This window comes from Bos taurus, chromosome 7 (assembly GCF_002263795.3).
Source record: "Bos taurus isolate L1 Dominette 01449 registration number 42190680 breed Hereford chromosome 7, ARS-UCD2.0, whole genome shotgun sequence".
Classification (NCBI taxonomy): Eukaryota; Metazoa; Chordata; class Mammalia; order Artiodactyla; family Bovidae; genus Bos; species Bos taurus.
Genome location: NC_037334.1, coordinates 109,584,777 through 109,603,459, shown reverse-complemented (window position 1 = coordinate 109,603,459; position 18,683 = coordinate 109,584,777). Strand labels below are relative to the sequence as shown.

Below are 18,683 nucleotides of genomic sequence, written 5' to 3'. Positions count from 1 at the left end.
GTCTTCTGATTAAGCAGCTTCAAGAAAGGAGTTAATTTTGGGAAAGAGTAATTGTTCTGCTTTGGGCTTGTGACTTCAAGACACAACTCTAACTAGGCTGCCTGTACATTCTAATTTGTCGAGGTTAGCCTGGGTCTATGCCTAATTTTCCAGCTTTCTTATTAGTAGTGGATTAATTCATTCTTAAAAGTGTCTCAATTTGGATAATAAATTATTTAGTTATCTTAATTTATAAGTTTACCTTTCCAGCATCAGACAATATAAGTCACAAATTTGGACTCACTACATCTAATGTCTTTTTCTTTAAAGTTAAAAATATGTTTTACAAATTCTTGGTTTTTCCATTCTGTTTGAATATATATGTAAAATCATTTTGAAACTAGCTATCCATTCTTCATAAAATACGAATATGATTTTCCAGTGATTTTTTTAATGCATGTGATACCTATGATATTTCAAAACTCCATCAAATTTCGCCCCCCCCTCTTCATGTCTTATTTTGAAACAGGTTAATTTGTTATCCTAAAGTATACTGTTTTTCTGTCCCTGAAAGTTCTGGTTCTTTCTAGCTTTCACAGATATGATTATTCCTAACACTGTTCATATCCTGTTTTCTAATAATTAAGGGTGTGTTGATGTTAACAAGAAGAGCAAATAATGATTCACTCTGCTTAATTGATTGTCCAAGTGTATGAGTAGGCCATTATCGCAATACAGAATATCTACACTTCAGATCCTTGCTGCTGCTGCTAAGTCGCTTCAGTCATGTCTGACTCTGTGCGACCCCATAGATGGCAGCCTGCCAGGCTCCCCTGTCCCTGGGATTCTCCAGGCAAGAACACTGGAGTGGGTTGCCATTTCCCTCTCCAACGCATGAAAGTGAAAAGTGAAAGTGAAGTTGCTCAGTCGTGTACGACTCTTCGCAACCCCATGGACTACAGCCTACCAGGCTCCTCAGTCCATGGGATTTTCCAGGCAAGAGTACTGGAGTGGGGTGCCAGATCCTTAGTGGAAAACAAAACCTTAAACTCTTTGTTTTTGAATTATACATCTGATTTGGAGTAATGATCTTTATGGAGGACAATATGAAAACATGTAGTCCATTCTTTTCTCTGGATTTCTAATATTCTTTTTTTTTTTTCGAGGAAAAAGCCAATCAAATTGCTGCCCTTTTAAGCTACATTGTTTTGGATTTCATGGACTTGCTTTTATGCAGGTTGCTTTAGCTTTTCCTTGGTTTTGGAGTGAGGAACACAGGAAAAAGAGAAACAGAGAAGATCATCGTGCCTATGACAGTGATGACCACTGTTCACCCAGTGTTCTCTTTACTGGGTTATAGGAAATAAATCCTCCACGTGCTTTCTGAACCTTATTATTGATTTTATTTTGTATAAGATACTTACTGAAGCTTAAAAAAATAGTCAAATTTTTAGCCATTTTCTAAGAGAAATAGAGGATGATCAATGCATCTTATTCGGTCTTATTATTTTCTTTTTTTCCTGCTTCCATGATTCTTTCAATTACTTATGTTCTTATCTGGTTTTGTACCTATTTTCATATGCCATTTCATATCTCAAGTGGATTATATTGTAACTACATGAATGAGCTAACTCAAATTTGTCATTTCTAGAATTAGAATTCTATTTATAAGCCTGTTTTCAAGGCCAATCACTTGGTGTAAGATAGCTTCTTTCTTCAAAATTTTACTAAATTTCTATGGATAATTACATTTGAAATTCATAAGTCACTTAATCAGACATGGCAAATATTTTTTAGATGCTAGATCCAAGTGAAGACCTTATTACTCAAGCAGTCAGTTCTGAGAATAAAGGAATAAACAAAAGCTTAACCGCTAGATGTGCTAATTAGTTTTCGGTGCTTCGTGAGACTTCCAAGGGATGCTTTCATTCATTTTAAATAGTCAGTATGTGAGGAAGGCACGCTTTCCCTACAGAAAAATCTAAATTAAAGATTTGTAAAAGCAGTTATATCAATTTATGTGTAATACATATTTAATATAAAACAAGCTTAATTTGTATTAGGTAGTCTAACAAAAGGAATAATTTACTATAGACCTGTTTCATATATAGGTTAACTAGAGACAGCTAGACAGATTTGAATTATTAAACAGTATAAGTAATGATATAAATGATAAATTAGAAAATATCTAGTTGGTTAAATATCACTTAATTTAGTTTGATTCTCTTATTTAATATTGAGATATATGAGTATGTAAAGTGAGAAATTATATAAAAGTTCTCACTAAGAACAGTAAAAAATATGAAGCAAATATGAGTACTTACTAAATTAACTTTATCATACTAAATTCTATGGAAGAAGCAAGGATGTCCAATAAATAACCTTTACACAGTAAATTTTATGTTTCATCCAGAATACCTATTCTTTAGAAGATAAGGAGTAGTACAAAAGGAATATTCTATGCGTGACTGGCTCCGTAAAAGTTCATGGCATAAACGGAAGCTCACATAAATGTTTGGTCTCTTTTTTCTTATATTAATGAGGAACAAATTATTGTTTAAGTAGTATATGAGCTGGAAACGTAAATGATGAGTTACATGAAATGATCGAAAGGGGGAGGGTCAAAGGACATCTTTAAGGTAAGGAAATGGTATGAGCCAAAAATAAATTAGGACCTTTTAAGAGAAGGTCATTGGCTTACTTTCTCTAGTTGAGGAAGAAAGTTTGGACTGGGCAATATTAGGCATTAAATTTGAAAGGCATGTGTGGGTTACCAAGGTAAGGCCTTAGGGACTAAAGGGTGGTTTTATGACACTGGAGATCTTAAGAACACCGTTTGAGGAGGAACAGGTTGTCCTCACTGGGCTTCAACGGTTGGTCACTTGCTTTGGAACTTGCGGAGCACTGTTCGAGGAACTGTCCCCAGTTTATTCAAGGGTCGCTGTATCATATCCTTCTTTCCACACTCAAATTCTTGGCTTGACCAGGTGACCTAATTTAAACAAGACTCATTGGAAAAGACTCTGATGCTGGGAGGGATTGGGGGCAGGAGGAGAAGGGGACGACAGAGGATGAGATGGCTGGGTGGCATCACTGACTCCATGGACGTGAGTCTGGGTGAACTCCGGGAGTTGGTGATGGACAGGGAGGCCTGGTGTGCTGCGATTCATGGGGTCGCAAAGAGTCGGACACGACTGAGCGACTGATCTGAACTGAACTGAATGTTACATAAGTAGAGATTTGAAAAATGCTTATATATTGGTGCTTGCCCTTTCTTGTTTTCTGGGACCCTGTAACTGATATGTAAATAAGTCAGAGTTAACCAGGTAGATGTGAGACAACATGGCAGAGAGACAAGCCATCCTAGTTTTTCAATGTCCCCATCTCAAAACTAGCTGGTCCCTGGCCAGCTGATTTTTCCAGTAGTCATGTATGGATGTGAGAGTTGGGCCATAAAGAAGAGTGAGCACCAACGTATTGATGCTTTCAAACTATGGTGTTGGAGAAGATTCTTGAGAGTCCCTTGGACTGCAAGGAGATCAAACAACTGAATCCTAAAGGAAATCAGTCCTGAATATTCATTGGAAGGACTGATGCTGAAGCTGAAGCTCCAATCCTTTGGGCCACCTGATGTGAACAGCCAACTCACTGGAAAAGACCCTGATGCTGGGAAAGATTGAAGGCAGACAGAGAAGGTGACGACAAGGACGAGATGGTTGAATGGCGTCACTGACTCCATGGACATGAATTTGAGCAAACTCCGGAGACAGCAAACGAGAGGAAACCTGACGTGCTGCCATCCATGGGGTTGCAAAGAGTCCGACACGACTGAGCGACTGAACAACAACCTGACCTAACAACGGATCACAGACACACACATGAGACCAGAAGACACATTCTGCCATGCCCAGCTCTACTTGTTGGCCTTGGCACCGGGGAACTAAGCAAACGTTTGTGTTAAGCCTTGAAGTTTTGGAGTGTTTTTTTTTTTTTCCTAATGTAGTAGGAGTTTTCTAATTGAGCACTAAATAAATGAGATTTGAGTCTTCTACAATGTTCAGTGAAAATGTGATTTCTTTCATACTTATTTTGTAGTATTTAATTATTTTGTTTGGCTGCACTGGGTCTTAGCTGTGGCGTGTGGGATCTAATTGCGTTAAGTGGCTGTTTCATTGCAGCACACGGACTCTCTGGTTGCGGCACGCAGGTTCAGCTGTTGCAGCATACAGACTCTCTAGTTGTTTTGCATGGGCTCCAGAACTTGTGGGCTCAGAACATGGAGGCTTGGTTGTTCCACAGTGTGTGGAATCTTAGTTCCCTGACCAGAGATGGAACCTGCTTCCCCTGCATTGCAAGACAGATTCTTGATCATTGGACCCCCAGGGAAGTCTCCTTTCATAATTATTTCTTAAAAGGCACTAGTAGTAATAACTAAGATTTGTTGGGCATTTCCTGTGTACCATGTGCTAAACACTTTACATGCATTCATTATTTAATCCTCAAAAAAGCCTCATATGATGTATAAATTGTTATAGTATTGCTTTTCTTGGGGATGGTTTTGATAGGCACCTGTAGTACAAAGTTATGAACCTCTGTCCATAGTTCATCAGACACTCTGTCTATCAGATCTAATCACTTGAATATACTTGTCACTTCCACTGTATATCAAAAGGGATTTGATTTAGGTCATACCTGAGAGGTCTAGTGGTTTTCTGTACTTTCTTCAATTTAAGTCTGAATTTGGCACTAAGGAGTTCATGATCTGAGCCACAGTCGGCTCCCAGTCTTGATTTGCTGACTGTATAGAGCTTTTCCATCTTCGGCTGAAAAGAATATAATCAGTCTGATTTTGCTGTTGACCATTTGGGGATGTCCATGTTTAGAGTCTTCTCTTGTGTTGTTGGAAGAGGGTGTTTGCTATGACCAGTGTGTTCTCTTGGCAAAACTTTACTAGCCTTTGCCCTGCTTCATTCTGTACTCCAAGGCTAAACTTGCCTGTTACTCTAGGTATCTCTTGATTTCCTACTTTTGCATTCCAGTCACCTATAATGAAAAGGACATCTTTTTTGGTGTTAATTCTAGAAGATCTTGTAGGTCATCATAAAACTGTTTAACTTCAGCTTCTTCAGCGTTACTGTTTGGGGCAAAGACTTGGATTACTGTGATATTGAATGGCTTGCCTTGCAAACAAACAGAGATCCTTCCGTCATTTTTGAGATTGCATCCAAGTACTGCATTTCAGACTCTTGTTGACCATGATGGCTATCTATTTCTTCTAAGGGATTCTTACCCACAGTAGTAGATATAGTGATCATCTGAGTTAAAGTCACCCTTTCTAGTCCATTTTAGTTCACTGATTGCTAAAATGTCGATGTTCACTCTTGCCATTGAAAGGTTGTTGCTGAATGAAAAGACACTGGGATTCTTGGCCTCCAGAGGAGAAGAATTCAATCCAGGGCCAGAGACAAGGCTTGATCACTCAGAGCTTTTGTGTAATAAAGTTTTATTAAAGTATAAAGGAGATACAGAAAGCTTCTGACATGGGCATCAGAAGGGGGCAGAAAGAGTATCCCCCTGCTAGTCTTCAGCTGGATGTTATATAACTCACTATGCTATGCTATGCTAAGTCACTTCAGTCCTGTCCGACTCTGTGCGACCCTAAAGATGGCAGCCCACCAGGCTCCCCCGTCCCTGGGATTCTCCAGGCAAGAACACTGGAGTGGGTTGCCATTTCCTTCTCCAAAGTATGTAAGTGAAAAGGGAAAGTGAAGTCGCTCAGTCGTGTCTGACTCCTAGCGACCCCATGGACTGCAGCCTACCAGCCTCCTCCATCCATGGGATTTTCCAGGCAAGAGTACTGGAGTGGGGTGCCATTGCCTTCTCCAATATAACTCACTAGCAGTCTGTTAATGAAAGAAAGGAATGCCTTAAAACTCAGAATGGCACCAGGCCCCTCACCCATAAGATGCATTTTGGGATAATCTTGGCACCAAAAGGTTCATCCCAGGCCATAAAATGATTAACTTGAATCTTGCAGAAGGACAGACTACTATACAGTTTCATTTACATAGATTAAGGAAACAATATCTGAGTATAACATACTGGTTTGTCAAGTAGGTTCTGAGCCATTAGGCGGAACCGACTTGAGGACAGAGTTTGGGGTAAATGCATAGCACATGAGCATAGCTTAAGACAAACATTTCCATAAGAAAAATGCATTAGTTATTTTTAGGTTTGAGAATAGTTAACTTCAGGTGAAAACAGGTGTTATTATGGCAACACAGTATTTTAAGAGAAACCTCCTTTTATTTTTTTTTAAATTTTATTTTATTTTTAAACTTTACATAATTGTATTAGTTTTGCCAAATATCAAAATGAATCCATCACAGGTATACATGTGCTCCCCATCCTGAACCCTCCTCCCTCCTCCCTCCCCATACCATCCCTCTGAAACCTCCTTTTAAATTTGTATAGAGAAGAAAAAAATATCATTAGTTTGTTTCCTTCTGCCACTTAAGAGAGATAAAAATGTCTGACACTTGCAGGCTATTTCCTCCATTTGGAGACCCCTGGCCTTCCTGCCTGTTACCCTCTCACCATCTCCTGTTTGACCACTTCCAATTTACCTTGATTCATGGATGTAACATTCCAGGTTCCTATGCAATATTGTTCCCTTTACAGCATCAGACTTTACTTCCATCACCAGTCACATCTACAACTGGATGTTGTTTTCATTTTGACTCAGCCTCTTCATTCTTTCTGGAGCTATTTCTCCACTCTTCTCTGGAAGCATATTGAGTACCTACCAACCTGGGGAATTCATGAGAAAAGAACTTCATGAGAAAAGAGGAAATTCAAAAAGAATGAGAAAAGAAGAGAAGTGGGGGAAAAAAGAGTTTATGAGAAAAAAAAAAAGAGAGAACTGAGGGGTTTATTAGAAAAAAAGAGAAATGAAAGGCAAAGGACAAAAGGAAAGATATAGCCATCTGAATGCAGAGTTCTGAAGAATAGAAAGGAGAGATAAGAAAGCCTTCCTCAGTGATTAATGCAAAGAAATAGAGGAAAACAGCAGAATAGAAAAGACTAGAGATCTCTTCAAGAAAACTAGAGATACCAAAGGAACATTTCATGCAAAGATGGCACAATAAAGGACAGAAATGGTATGGACCTAACAGAAGCAGAAGATATTCAGAAGAGGTGGCAAGAATACACAGAAGAACTGTACAAAAAAGATCTTCATGACCCAGATAATCATGATGGTGTGATCACTGACCTAGAGCCAGACATCCTGGAATGTGAAGTCAAGTGGGCTTTAGGAAGCATCACTACGAACAAAGCTAGTGGAGGTGACGGAATTCCAGTTTAGCTATTCCAAATCCTGAAAGATGATGCTGTGAAACTGCTGTACTCAATATGCCAGCAAATTTGGAAAACTCAGCAGTGGCCACAGGACTGGAAAAGGTCAGTTTTCATTCCAATCCCAAAGAAAGGCAACACCAAAGATTGTTCAAAGTACTGCACAATTGCACTCATCTCACACACTACCAAAGTAATGCTCAAAGTTCTCCAAGCCAGGCTTCAACAGTACATGAAATGACAACTTCCAGATGTTCAAGCTGGATTTAGAAAAGGCAGAGGAACCAGAAAGCAAATTGCCAACATCTGTTCGATCATCAAAAAAGTGAGAGAGTTCCAGAAAAACATCTACTTCTGCTTTATTGACAATACCAAAGCCTTTGACTGTGTGGATCACAGTAAACTGTGGAAAATTCTTCAAGAGATGGGGGTACCAGACCACCTGACCTGCCTCTTGAGAAATCTGTATGCAGGTGAAGAAGCAACAGTTAGAACTGGACATGGAACAACAGACTGGTTCCAAACTGGGAAAGGAGTACGTCAAGGCTGTTCAGTTCAGTCGCTCAGTTGTGTCCGACTTTTTGCGACCCCATGAATCACAGCACGCCAGGCCTCCCTGTCCATCACCAACTCCTGGAGTTCACCCAGACTCACGTCCATCGAGTCAGTGATGCCATCCATCCATCTCATCCTCTGTCGTCCCCTTCTCCTCCTGCCCCCAATCCCTCCAAGCATCAGAGTCTTTTCCAATGAGTCAACTCTTCACATGAGGTGGCCAAAGTACTGGAGTTTCAGGGGATGTACCTGCTTATTTAACTTAGATGCAGAGTACATCAAGGGAAATGCTGGGTTGGATGAGGCACAAGCTGGAATCAAGATTGCTGGGAGAAGTATCAATAACCTCAGATATGCAGATGATACCACACTTATGGTAGAAAGTGAAGAAGAACTAAACAGCCTCCTGATGAAAGTGAAAGAGGAGAGTGAAAAAGTTGGCTTAAAACTCAACATTCAAAAAATAAACATCATGGCATTTGGTCCCATCATTTCATGGCAGAGATGGGGAAACAGTGGAAACAGTGGCTGACTTTTTTTTTCTTGGGCTCCAAAATCACTACAGATGGTGACTGCAGCCATGAAATTAAAAGATGCTTGCTCCTTGGAAGAAAAACTATGATGAACCTAGACAGTATATTAAAAAGCAGACACATTACTTTGGCAGCAAAGGTCCATCTAGTCAAGGCTATGGTTTTTCCAGTAGTCATGTATGGATGTGAGAGTTAGACCATAAAGAAAGCTGAGCACTGAAGAGTTGATGCTTTTGAACAGTGGTGTTGGAGAAACTCTTTGGAGTCCCTTGGACTGCAAGGAGATCCAACCAGTCCATCCTAAAGGAAATCAGTCCTGAATATTCATTGGAATTACTGATGCTGATGTTGAAGCTCCAATATTAGGCCACCTGATGCGAAGAACTGACTCTGAAAAATACCCTGATGCTGGGAAAGACTGAAGGTGGGAGGAGAAGGGGATGACAGAGGATGAGATGGCTGGGTGGCATCATTGACTCAATGGACATGAGTTTGAGCAAACTCCGGGAGACAGTGAAGGACAGGAAGCCTGGCGTGCTGCAGTCCATGAGGTTGCAAAGAATTGGACACATCTAAGCAACTGAACTGAGCTGAATCTTGATTTTACTGATGAAGAAAGTATTATATTAAATAAGGACATTTAAGCTTCCCAAAAGGTAAAGTAACTTGACTGTGGATAGTGGTGCAGATTATATTGTTTGATTTTCTTATGTTGAATAGTCACTGCATTCCTGTAAGAAAAACACTTGTTGATGCTGTAGTAATGTTTTTAATATGGCTGTATTTGTTTTGATATTATTTTGCTTAATATATTGCACCCATAATGTTTCTCTTATAATGTTTTCTTATAAGTAAAGTTATGCTGAACTAATACAATGTATTTGGAATTTGTTATCCTTTTTTTTTCCTTTCTATTCTTTGGAAGAATTTTGTCTTATTGTCATGATTTATTCCTTAGTAATTTTGTAGAATTTCCAAGTGAGGACATTTGATCATGGATACTTATAGAAAAGGTTTTAATTTGTAGAATAAATTTTCAGGTGTATGTCTTCCTAGACTTTATTTTTCTTTGCTTCAGTTTTGGTTGGTTTTTTCCTTCCTAAGAATTTATCTATGCCGTCTCCATTTTAAAGATACTTTATAATATTGTTCACGATATCCTTCTGTGATATTTAACATATTTAGAACCTGTCATGATGATGTCTCTTTTGTTCTCTTTTTAGTCTATCGTGCCAAGAGTTTATGAAAAACAAGTTTTGATTCTTTTGATACTGATACTTATTACTTCTATTTTGAACCATTGATTATTGAAGATTTTTTAATGGCTACTTTCGCAGAGATTTGTTGTTATATTTATGATTTTTTATTTCTAGTTTAATTATGTACTCAGGGACAATAGTCTCATCATGATGAAATGGTCTTCTTTATAAAAACTGTATCTTTTCTATTATGAATATACCTTTCTTTTATTACGGTCCTTTTGGCTAGTATTTGCATGGAGTATCTGTTTCCTTTTTTAAATTTCAAGCTCTCTGAATCTTATATGTATGTATCTTTAGAGAAGCAGTATTTTTTTTTAACCTGAAAATTATTGACCTTGCATTTGAATCCTTATTCTATTTGCACTTAATGCCATTAGAATGTAGTTGTGTTTATTGCTACATCTTATTATTTACTATTCTATTTTTACTTCCTCTTCCTGGCTCTCCTTTCCACCCCCCTTTTCAATTCCATTCTTTTTTATTGAAGTTGATTTGATTTATGGTGCTATATTAACTTCAGGTATGAAGCACAGTGATCGATATTTTTATAAATTATATCCCATTAAAGTTACTTTGAAATACTGGTCGTATTCTTCGTGCTGTGAAGGTTTTCCTTGTATCTTATTTCATACCTGGTAGTTTGTGCCTCTTATTCGGCTTCCCTCTCTTGCCCCTGCCCCACTCTCCTGCCGACTAGTAGTCACTCGTTTATTCTCTATAGGTCCGTTTGTTTTCTTATATGCTTATTTGTTTCTTATATTTCTTATAAGGATGAATTTCTTATATTTATTTGTTTTAATTTTTAGATTTCATATGCAAGTGAAAATATACAGTATTTGTTTTTCTCTGACTTACTTCACTAAGCATAATACCCTTCACGTCCATCTGTGTTGTAGCAAATGGCAAAATTTCATTCTTTTCTATAACTAATACATATATATACATGTATTATATATAATATATATATATTTATTTTTAAATTGAGTTGTTTTCTTGATACTGAGTTGTGTGAACTCTTTGTGTATTTTGGATATTAACTCCTATCAGACACATCATTTGCCAATGTCTTCTCGCATTCAGTAGGTTGTCATTTTGCTTTGCTGTTGTCTTTCTTCACTCTGAAAAATATATTTTATATATATATATATATAATCTTTATGCATTCATCTGTTGATGGACACTTAGGGTGCTCCCAGTTCTCAGCTACTGTAAATAATGTTGCCATGAACATTAGAATACCTGTATCTTTTTGAATTAGTGCTTTTGTTTTCTTGGGATGTATACTCAAGTGGAATTGCCTGACTATAGGTCGTGGTTGTGTTAATATTTTGAGGAACCTTCATACTGTTTTCCATAGTGACTATCGATTTGCATTCCCACCAACAGTATACTGGGGTTCCCTTTTTTCCACAACTTTACCGGTGTTCATAATGTCTTGCCTCTTTGAAGACAGCCGCTCTGACCCGTGTGAGGTATATCTCACCGTGGTTTTGGTTTGCGTTTCCCTAATGATTAGTGATGCTGAGCATCTCCTCATGTGCCTGCTGGCCGTGTGTGTGTGTGTGTGTGTGTAGTGAGATCTGATGCCCATTTTTTAACTGACTTCTTCTCTTGATGCTGACTGGTGTGAACTCTGTGTATTTTGGATATTAACCCCTATCAGACACGTCATTTGCCAATATCCTCTCCCATTCAGTAGGTTGTCTTTTTGTTTTGTTGTTGTCTTCTTCACTCTGCAAAAGCATGTAAGTGTAATTTGGTCAATTTGTTTATTTCACTTTTGTTTCTCTTGCTTGAAGAGACAGATCCAAAGCAACACTGCCAAGACTTACATCAAAGAGTGTATTGCTTATATTTTTTCTAGGAGATTTATGGTTTCTAGACTTACATTTTAGGTCTAGAGTTCTTTTTGAGTTTATTTTGAATAAGGTATAAGAAAATGTTCAAATTTCATTCTTTTACATACCTTTCCAATTTTTTCCAACACCACTTCTTTCACAGACTACCTTTTCTCCATGCATATTTTTGCTTGCTTTGTTATCAATTAATTGACTATCTGTGCATAGTTTCTTTCTGGGTTCTCTATTCTGGCCATTGATCAGTATGTCTGTTTTTGTTTTTTTTTTTCCTGCCATTAGCATATTGTTTTGATTACTGACCCCAGTTCAATCCTTGGGTCAGGAAGATCTCCTGGAGAAGGGAATGGCAACCCACTCCAGTATTCTTGCCTGGGCAATCCCATGGACAGAGGAGCCTGGCTGGCAATAGTCTGTGGGGTCACAGAGCCTGACATGACGGAGCGACTAACATTTTTGTAATATAGTCTGAAGTCAGGAAGCATGATACCTCCAGGTTTGTTCTTTTTTCTTAAGATTGCTTTGGCCATTTGGGGTCTCCCATGGTTCTATACAAATTTTGGAATTATTTGTTCCAATTCTGTGAAAAATATCACTGATAATTTGATAGGTATTGGATTAAATTTGTAGATTGCTTTGGACGGAGGTTTGTGACATTGTACAGGAGACAGGGATCAAGACCATCCCCATGGAAAAAGAATGCTAAAAAGCAAAATGGCTGTCTGGGGAGGCCTTACAAATAGCTGTGAAAAGAAGAGAAGTGAAAAGCAAAGGATAAAAGGAAACATATAAGCATCTGAATGCAGAGTTCCAAGGAATAGCAAGAAGAGATAAGAAACCCTTCCTCAGTGATCAATGCAAAGAAATAGAGGAAAACAACAGAATAGGAAAGACTAGAGATCTCTTCAAGAAAATTAGAGATACCAAGGGAACATTTCATGCAAAGATGGGCTCAATAAAGGACAGAAATGGTATGGACCTAACAGAAGCAGAAGATATTCAGAAGAGGTGGCAAGAATACACAGAAGAACTGTACAAAAAAGATCTTCATGACCCAGATAATCATGATGGTGTGATCACTGACCTAGAGCCAGACATCCTGGAATGTGAAGTCAAGTGTGCCTTAGAAAGCATCACTATGAACAAAGCTAGTGGAGGTGATGGAATTCCAGTTGAGCTATTTTAAATCCTGAAATATGATACTGTGAAACTGCTGCACTCAATATGCCAGCAAATTTGGAAAACTCAGCAGTGGCCACAGGACTGGAAAAGGTCAGTTTTCATTCCAATCCCAAAGAAAGGTAATGCCAAAGAATGCTCAAACTACCACACAGTTGTACTCATCTCACACGCTAGTAAAGTAATGCTCAAAATTCTCCAAGCCAGGCTTCAGCAATATGCGAACCATGAACTTCCAGATGTACAAGCTGGTTTTAGAAAAGGCAGAGGAACCAGAGATCAAATTGCCAACATCTGCTGGATCATGGAAAAAGGAAGAGAGTTCCAGAAAAACATCTATTTCTGCTTAATTGATTATGCCAAAGCCTTTGACTATATGGATCACAATAAACTGTGGGAAATTCTGAAAGAGATGGGAATACCAGACCACCTGATCTGCCTCTTGAGAAATATGTATGCAGGTCAAGAAGCAACAGTTAGAACTAGACATGGAACAACAGACTGGTTCCAAATAGGAAAAGGAGTACGTCAAGGCTGTATATTGTCACCCTGCTTATTTAACTTCTATGCAGAGTACATCATGAGAAATGCTGGGCTGGAAGAAACACAAGCTGGAATCAAGATTGCCGGGAGAAATATCAATAACCTCAGACATGCAGATGACACCACCCTTATGGCAGAAAGTGAAGAGGAACTAAAAAACCTCTTGATGAAACTGAAAGAGGAGAGTGAAAAAGTTGGCTTAAAGCTCAACATTCAGAAAACGAAGATCGTGGCATCTGGTCCCATCACTTCATGGGAAATAGATGGCAAAACAATGGAAACAGTGTCAGACTTTATTTTTTTGGGCTCCAAAATCACTGCAGATAGTGACTGCAGCCATGAAATTAAAAGACGCTTACTCCTTGGAAAGAAAGTTATGTCCAACCTAGATAGCATATTCAAAAGCAGAGACATTACTTTGCCAACAAAGGTCCGTCTAGTCAAGGCTATGGTTTTTCCTGTGGTCATGTATGGATGTGAGAGTTGGGCTGTGAAGAAAGCTGAGCGCCGAAGAGTTGATGCTTTTGAACTGTGGTGTTGGAGAAGACTCTTGAGAGTCCCTTGGACTGCAAGGAGATGCACCCAGTCCATTCTGAAGGAGATCAGTCCTGGGTGTTCATTGGAAGGACTGATGCTAAAGCTGAAACTCCAATACTTTGGCCACCTCATGCAAAGAGCTGACTCATTGGAAAAGACTCTGAATCTGGGAGGGATTGGGGGCAGGAGGAAAAGGGGACGACAGAGGATGAGATGGCTGGATGGCATCACCGACTCAATTGGACATGAGTTTGAGTGAACTCCGGGATTTGGTGATGGACAGTAAGGCCTGGCATGCTGCAATTCATGAGGTCACAAAGAGTCAGACACGATTGAGCGAGTTAACTGAATAGAACTTGAGTAGGTAGGATGGAAATTTTAACAATATTCTTCCAATCCATTTTCACAGGCTATCTTTCCATGTATTCATATCATATTTATTAAGTTCCTTCACCAGTGTCTTATAGTTTTTAGAGTATAGGTCTTTCACCACTTTGGTTAAGTTTATTCATCGGTATTTTGTTCTTTTTGATGTAGTTTTCAATGGGATTATTTTTTTTTTATTTCTAATAAAACATAGTTCTAATAAACATAGTTCATTATTAGTGTATAGAAAAGCAACAGATTTGTGTATATTAATCTTGTCGTCTGCAACTTTACTGAATTCAATCATTAGTTTGAATTGTGTGTGTGTACTTTTAGGTTTCTCTATATATAGTATTGTGTGACCTGCAAGTGAGTCAGACACAACCTAGCAACTAAACAACAACACCTGCAAACAATGGGAGTTTCACTTCTTCCCTTCCAATCTGGATGCCTTTTATTTATTTTGTCTGACTGCTATGGCTAAGACTTCCAGTACTATGTTAAAGAGCAACGGTGAGAGTGGGCCTCCTTGTTCCTGGTATTAGAGGAAAGGCTTTCTTTTCTTAACCATTGAGTATGATGTTAGTCATGGGTTTTCATAAATGGCCTTTATCTTGTTGAGATATTTTCCCTCTGTACCAACTTTGTTGAGAATTTTTATCATGGATGGGTGTTGAATTGTGTCAAATGCTTTCCCTGTGTCTACTGAGATGATCATGTGATTTTTATCCTTCATCTTGTGAATGTGGGGTATCACGTTGATTGAGTTGCTTAAGTTGAACTCTACTTGCTTTCCTGGAATAAAGTCTCACTTGTTCATGGTGTGTGGTGTTTTTTATGTTTGTTGAATTAAGTTTGCCAATATTTTGTTGAGGATTCTTATATCCATATTCATCAAAGACAGGGACCTGTACTTTTCTTTTTTGTAGTATCTGGTTTTGATATGAAGTAATGGCGGCCTTGTTGAATGAATTTGGGAGTGTTCCTTCCTCTTTAGTTTTTTGGAATAGTTTGAGGATAGGTATTAACTATCCTTTTTAAATTTGGTAGAATTTTCCTGTGAATACGTCTGTTTCTGGAATTTTTTGGAAGATTTTTGATTCCTGATTCAATTTAATTTCTAGTAATCAGTCTGTTCAGATTGTCTATTTCCTCCTGATTTAATCTTGATAGATTATAGGTTATATGTTTCTAAAGGTTTATCCCTTTGTTCTTGGTTATGCAATTTGTTGACATATAACTATTTATAGTATTCTCCTATGATTTTTTCTCTTATTATTTGCTATTTCTCCTCTTTCATTTCTTATTAATTTGTATCCTGTCTTTTTTTAAAAATGAGCCTAGCTACAGGCTTATCAAATTTGTTTATTTTTCAAAAGAAAATCAGCTCTTGGTTTCATTGATCTTTCCTGTTGTTTTATTGGTCTATATTTTATTTATTTTCTTATTACCTTTATTATTTTATTTCTTCTGCCTCCTTTGGGTTTTGTTTGTTCTTTTTCTAATTTGTTTAGGTGCTCCTTTATTTGAGATTTGTGTTGCTTCATGAAGTAGGCCTTATTGCTAAACACTTCTCTCTTAGAAGTGCTTTTGCTATGTACGATAGATTTGGGAAAGTTCTGTGTTGCTTTTCATTTGTCTGAAGGTGCACTCTGATCGTCTCTGATTTCTTGGTTGAGCTACTGTTTTTTGTCAGCATGTAGGACGTGGCCCAGTCTCCATGTGCTTGTGTTTTTCCCATTCTTCTTCTTACGATTGTTTTCCAGATTTATTTGTTATGGTCAAAAGTGACACTTGACGTAAGCTTTATCCTCTAAAATTAGTTGAGACTTGTTTTTAGACCTCGTACACGACCTGTCTGGGAGAGCTTTCCATATGCACTCGCGTCCAGTACGTGTGTGACTCTTTTGGACGAATGTTCTGAAATATCTGTGTTAAGTTCAACCGGTCTGTCATTTAGGACCAGTGCTTTCTTACTGATTTTCTGTCTGGATCTCTGTCCATTGATATAAGTGGGATGTCAAGGTTTCTTCAGTTCAGTTCAGTTCAGTCGCTCAGTCGTGTCCGACTCTGCGAGCCCATGGATCACAGCACGCCAGGGCTCCCCGTCCATCAGCAGCTCCCGGAACTCACTCACCACTACTGTCGTGTTAGTCTCTCCCTCAGTGTCTGCTAACACTCGCTCTTGTATTTAGGGGCCCCTGTATTTAGGCATGTGCATGGTTACGGATGTTATATCCTCTTGTATTGATCCCTTTGTCATTATTTAACGTCCTTTCTAGTCTTTTATTATAGACTTTGGCTCTGAAGTTTACTTTTCTGATATGATTATTGCTATCCTAGCTTTCTTTTCACATCTGTTTGCATGGAACATATTTTTCTGTCCCCACTTTCAGTCTGCATTTGTCTTTAGCTGTAGAGTCTCTTCTAGGCAACATGTAGTTAGGTCTTGTTTTTTTTTTTTTTTTTTAATCCAGTCAACTACCTTAAAGAGAAGGCAATGGCACCCCACTCCAGTACTCTTGCCTGGAAAATCCCATGGATGGAGGAGCCTGGTGGGCTGCAGTCCATGGGGTCGCTAAGAGTCGGACACGACTGAGCGACTTGACTTTCACTTTTCACTTTCATGCATTGGAGAAGGAAATGGCAACCCACTTCAGTCGTCTTGCCTGGAGAATCCCAGGGATGAGGGAGCCTGGTGGGCTGCCATCTATGGTGTCGCACAGAGTTGGACACGACTGAAGCGACTTAGCAGCAGCAGCAGCAGCAGTAGCAGCAGCTACCTTATGTGCTGTGATTGGAGAATTTAATCCGTAGACATGTAAAGTGATTATTGATAGTTATGTACTTGTTGCCATTTTGTTACTTATTTTCTGGTTGTCCTCTATCCTTTTTTTAAAACTAGTTGTGTGCCCTTTCAGGAAGATTTCTCATTATACCATTGCATCCTAGCCTTTCTGCTTGTTTATTTTGTAGTCACGCAGTCTTTTATTTGTTACTCCAATGTTTCAAAATGAATCCTTCATTATCTCATTCTAATGTAGGGGGATTTATGTTTTCCTGGGCCATAAAATGGTCTTATAATACTTTAACAACTTTTATTTCTTTTGTACACTTTTCCTGTTGAGCATTTAAATTGTGTTTCTTGGATGTGTTTCTATATGTGTATGCTGTATGCTTGTGTGTCTGTTTACAGATGCCAACATATTAATGTTGTTTTATACACTCAATATACTTGTGCTTTACTGATATATTTACTTGTTTCTTTCCTTACTTTTTCTTCTTGAATTGCTGGCCTTCTATACGGGATTATTTTTCTTTTGCTCAAAGAAAATCCTTTCATATTCTTTTCATGAGCGTTGGCTGGTGGCTAATTCTGTCAGTTTTCGCTGATAGAAGGGTTTTATTCAATTTGATTCTAAAGGTTTGTTGGCCAAGAATCTATTTTAGTATGGATGGGACAAAGTATCTAATCCATTGCTGTTATTCTTTTCCTATATAATGTTTTTCCTTGCATCCTTTTTATGACTTTAGTCATCAAATTTTTCCAACTTATTTTTAGCTAGTATATAAATTTTTAAAATATTTATTTGTGTGGCTGTGCCGCTTGTGGGATCTCCAGTCTTCAGTGTGCACGTGAGGTTTTGTTGTTGTTGTTGCAGCATGTGGCATCCGGTTCCCTGACCAGGGATTGTACCCAGGCCCCTGCAATGGAAGCGTGGCATCTTAACCACTGAACCACTAGGGAAGCCTCAAGGTAGTACAATTTTAATGTCAAGCTACATATTAACATGTCTGTACTAGGTTCAGTACTAACAGTGTCTAAACTAACTCCTTTAAATTCTCCAAAGCTAATTATTCAAAAGATCAAAGTGATTGCTGTTCTGTTCAGTTGCTCAGTCATGTCCAACTCTTTGTGACCCCATGGACTGCAGCACCCCACGTTTCCCCATCCTTCACCATCTCCCAGGGTTTGCTCAAACGCATGTCCATTAAGTCAGTGATGCCATCCAACCATCTCATCCTCTGCCATCCCCTTCAATCTTCAGTCTTCAAGACCCAGCATCAGGGTCTTTTCAACACGTCAGCTCTTCGCATCAGGTGGCCAAAGTATTGGAGCTTCAGTTTCAGCATCAGTTCTTCCAGTGAATATTCTGGGTTGATTTCCTCTAGGATGGACTGGTTGGATCTCCTTGCAGTCCAAGGGACTCTCATGAGTCTTCTCCAACACCACAGTTCAAAGGCATCAGTTCTTCAGTGCTCAGCCTTTTTTATTGTCCAACTCTCACATTTCTACATGATCACTGGAAAAACCATAGCCTTAACTAGACGGATCTTTCCAGGCAAAGTAATGTCTCTGCTTTTTAATACGCTGTCTAGGTCACTGCTTTTCTTCCAAGGAGCAGGCATTTTTTAATTTCATGGCTGCAGTTACTGTCTGCAGTGATTTTGGAGCCCAAAGTGATTGGCATCTATGCAGTTTTCAGGTTTTCTCTCTGCCATCCCCGGGCAGCACT

At 38.6% G+C, this 18,683-nt stretch overlaps 1 protein-coding gene across 15 annotated transcripts in view; it reads left to right on the top strand.

Moving 5' to 3' along the window:
• TMEM232 (transmembrane protein 232) overlaps window positions 1-18,683 on the top strand; it is a 346,237-nt gene that overhangs the window by 124,849 nt on the left and 202,705 nt on the right. The window lies entirely within an intron of this gene.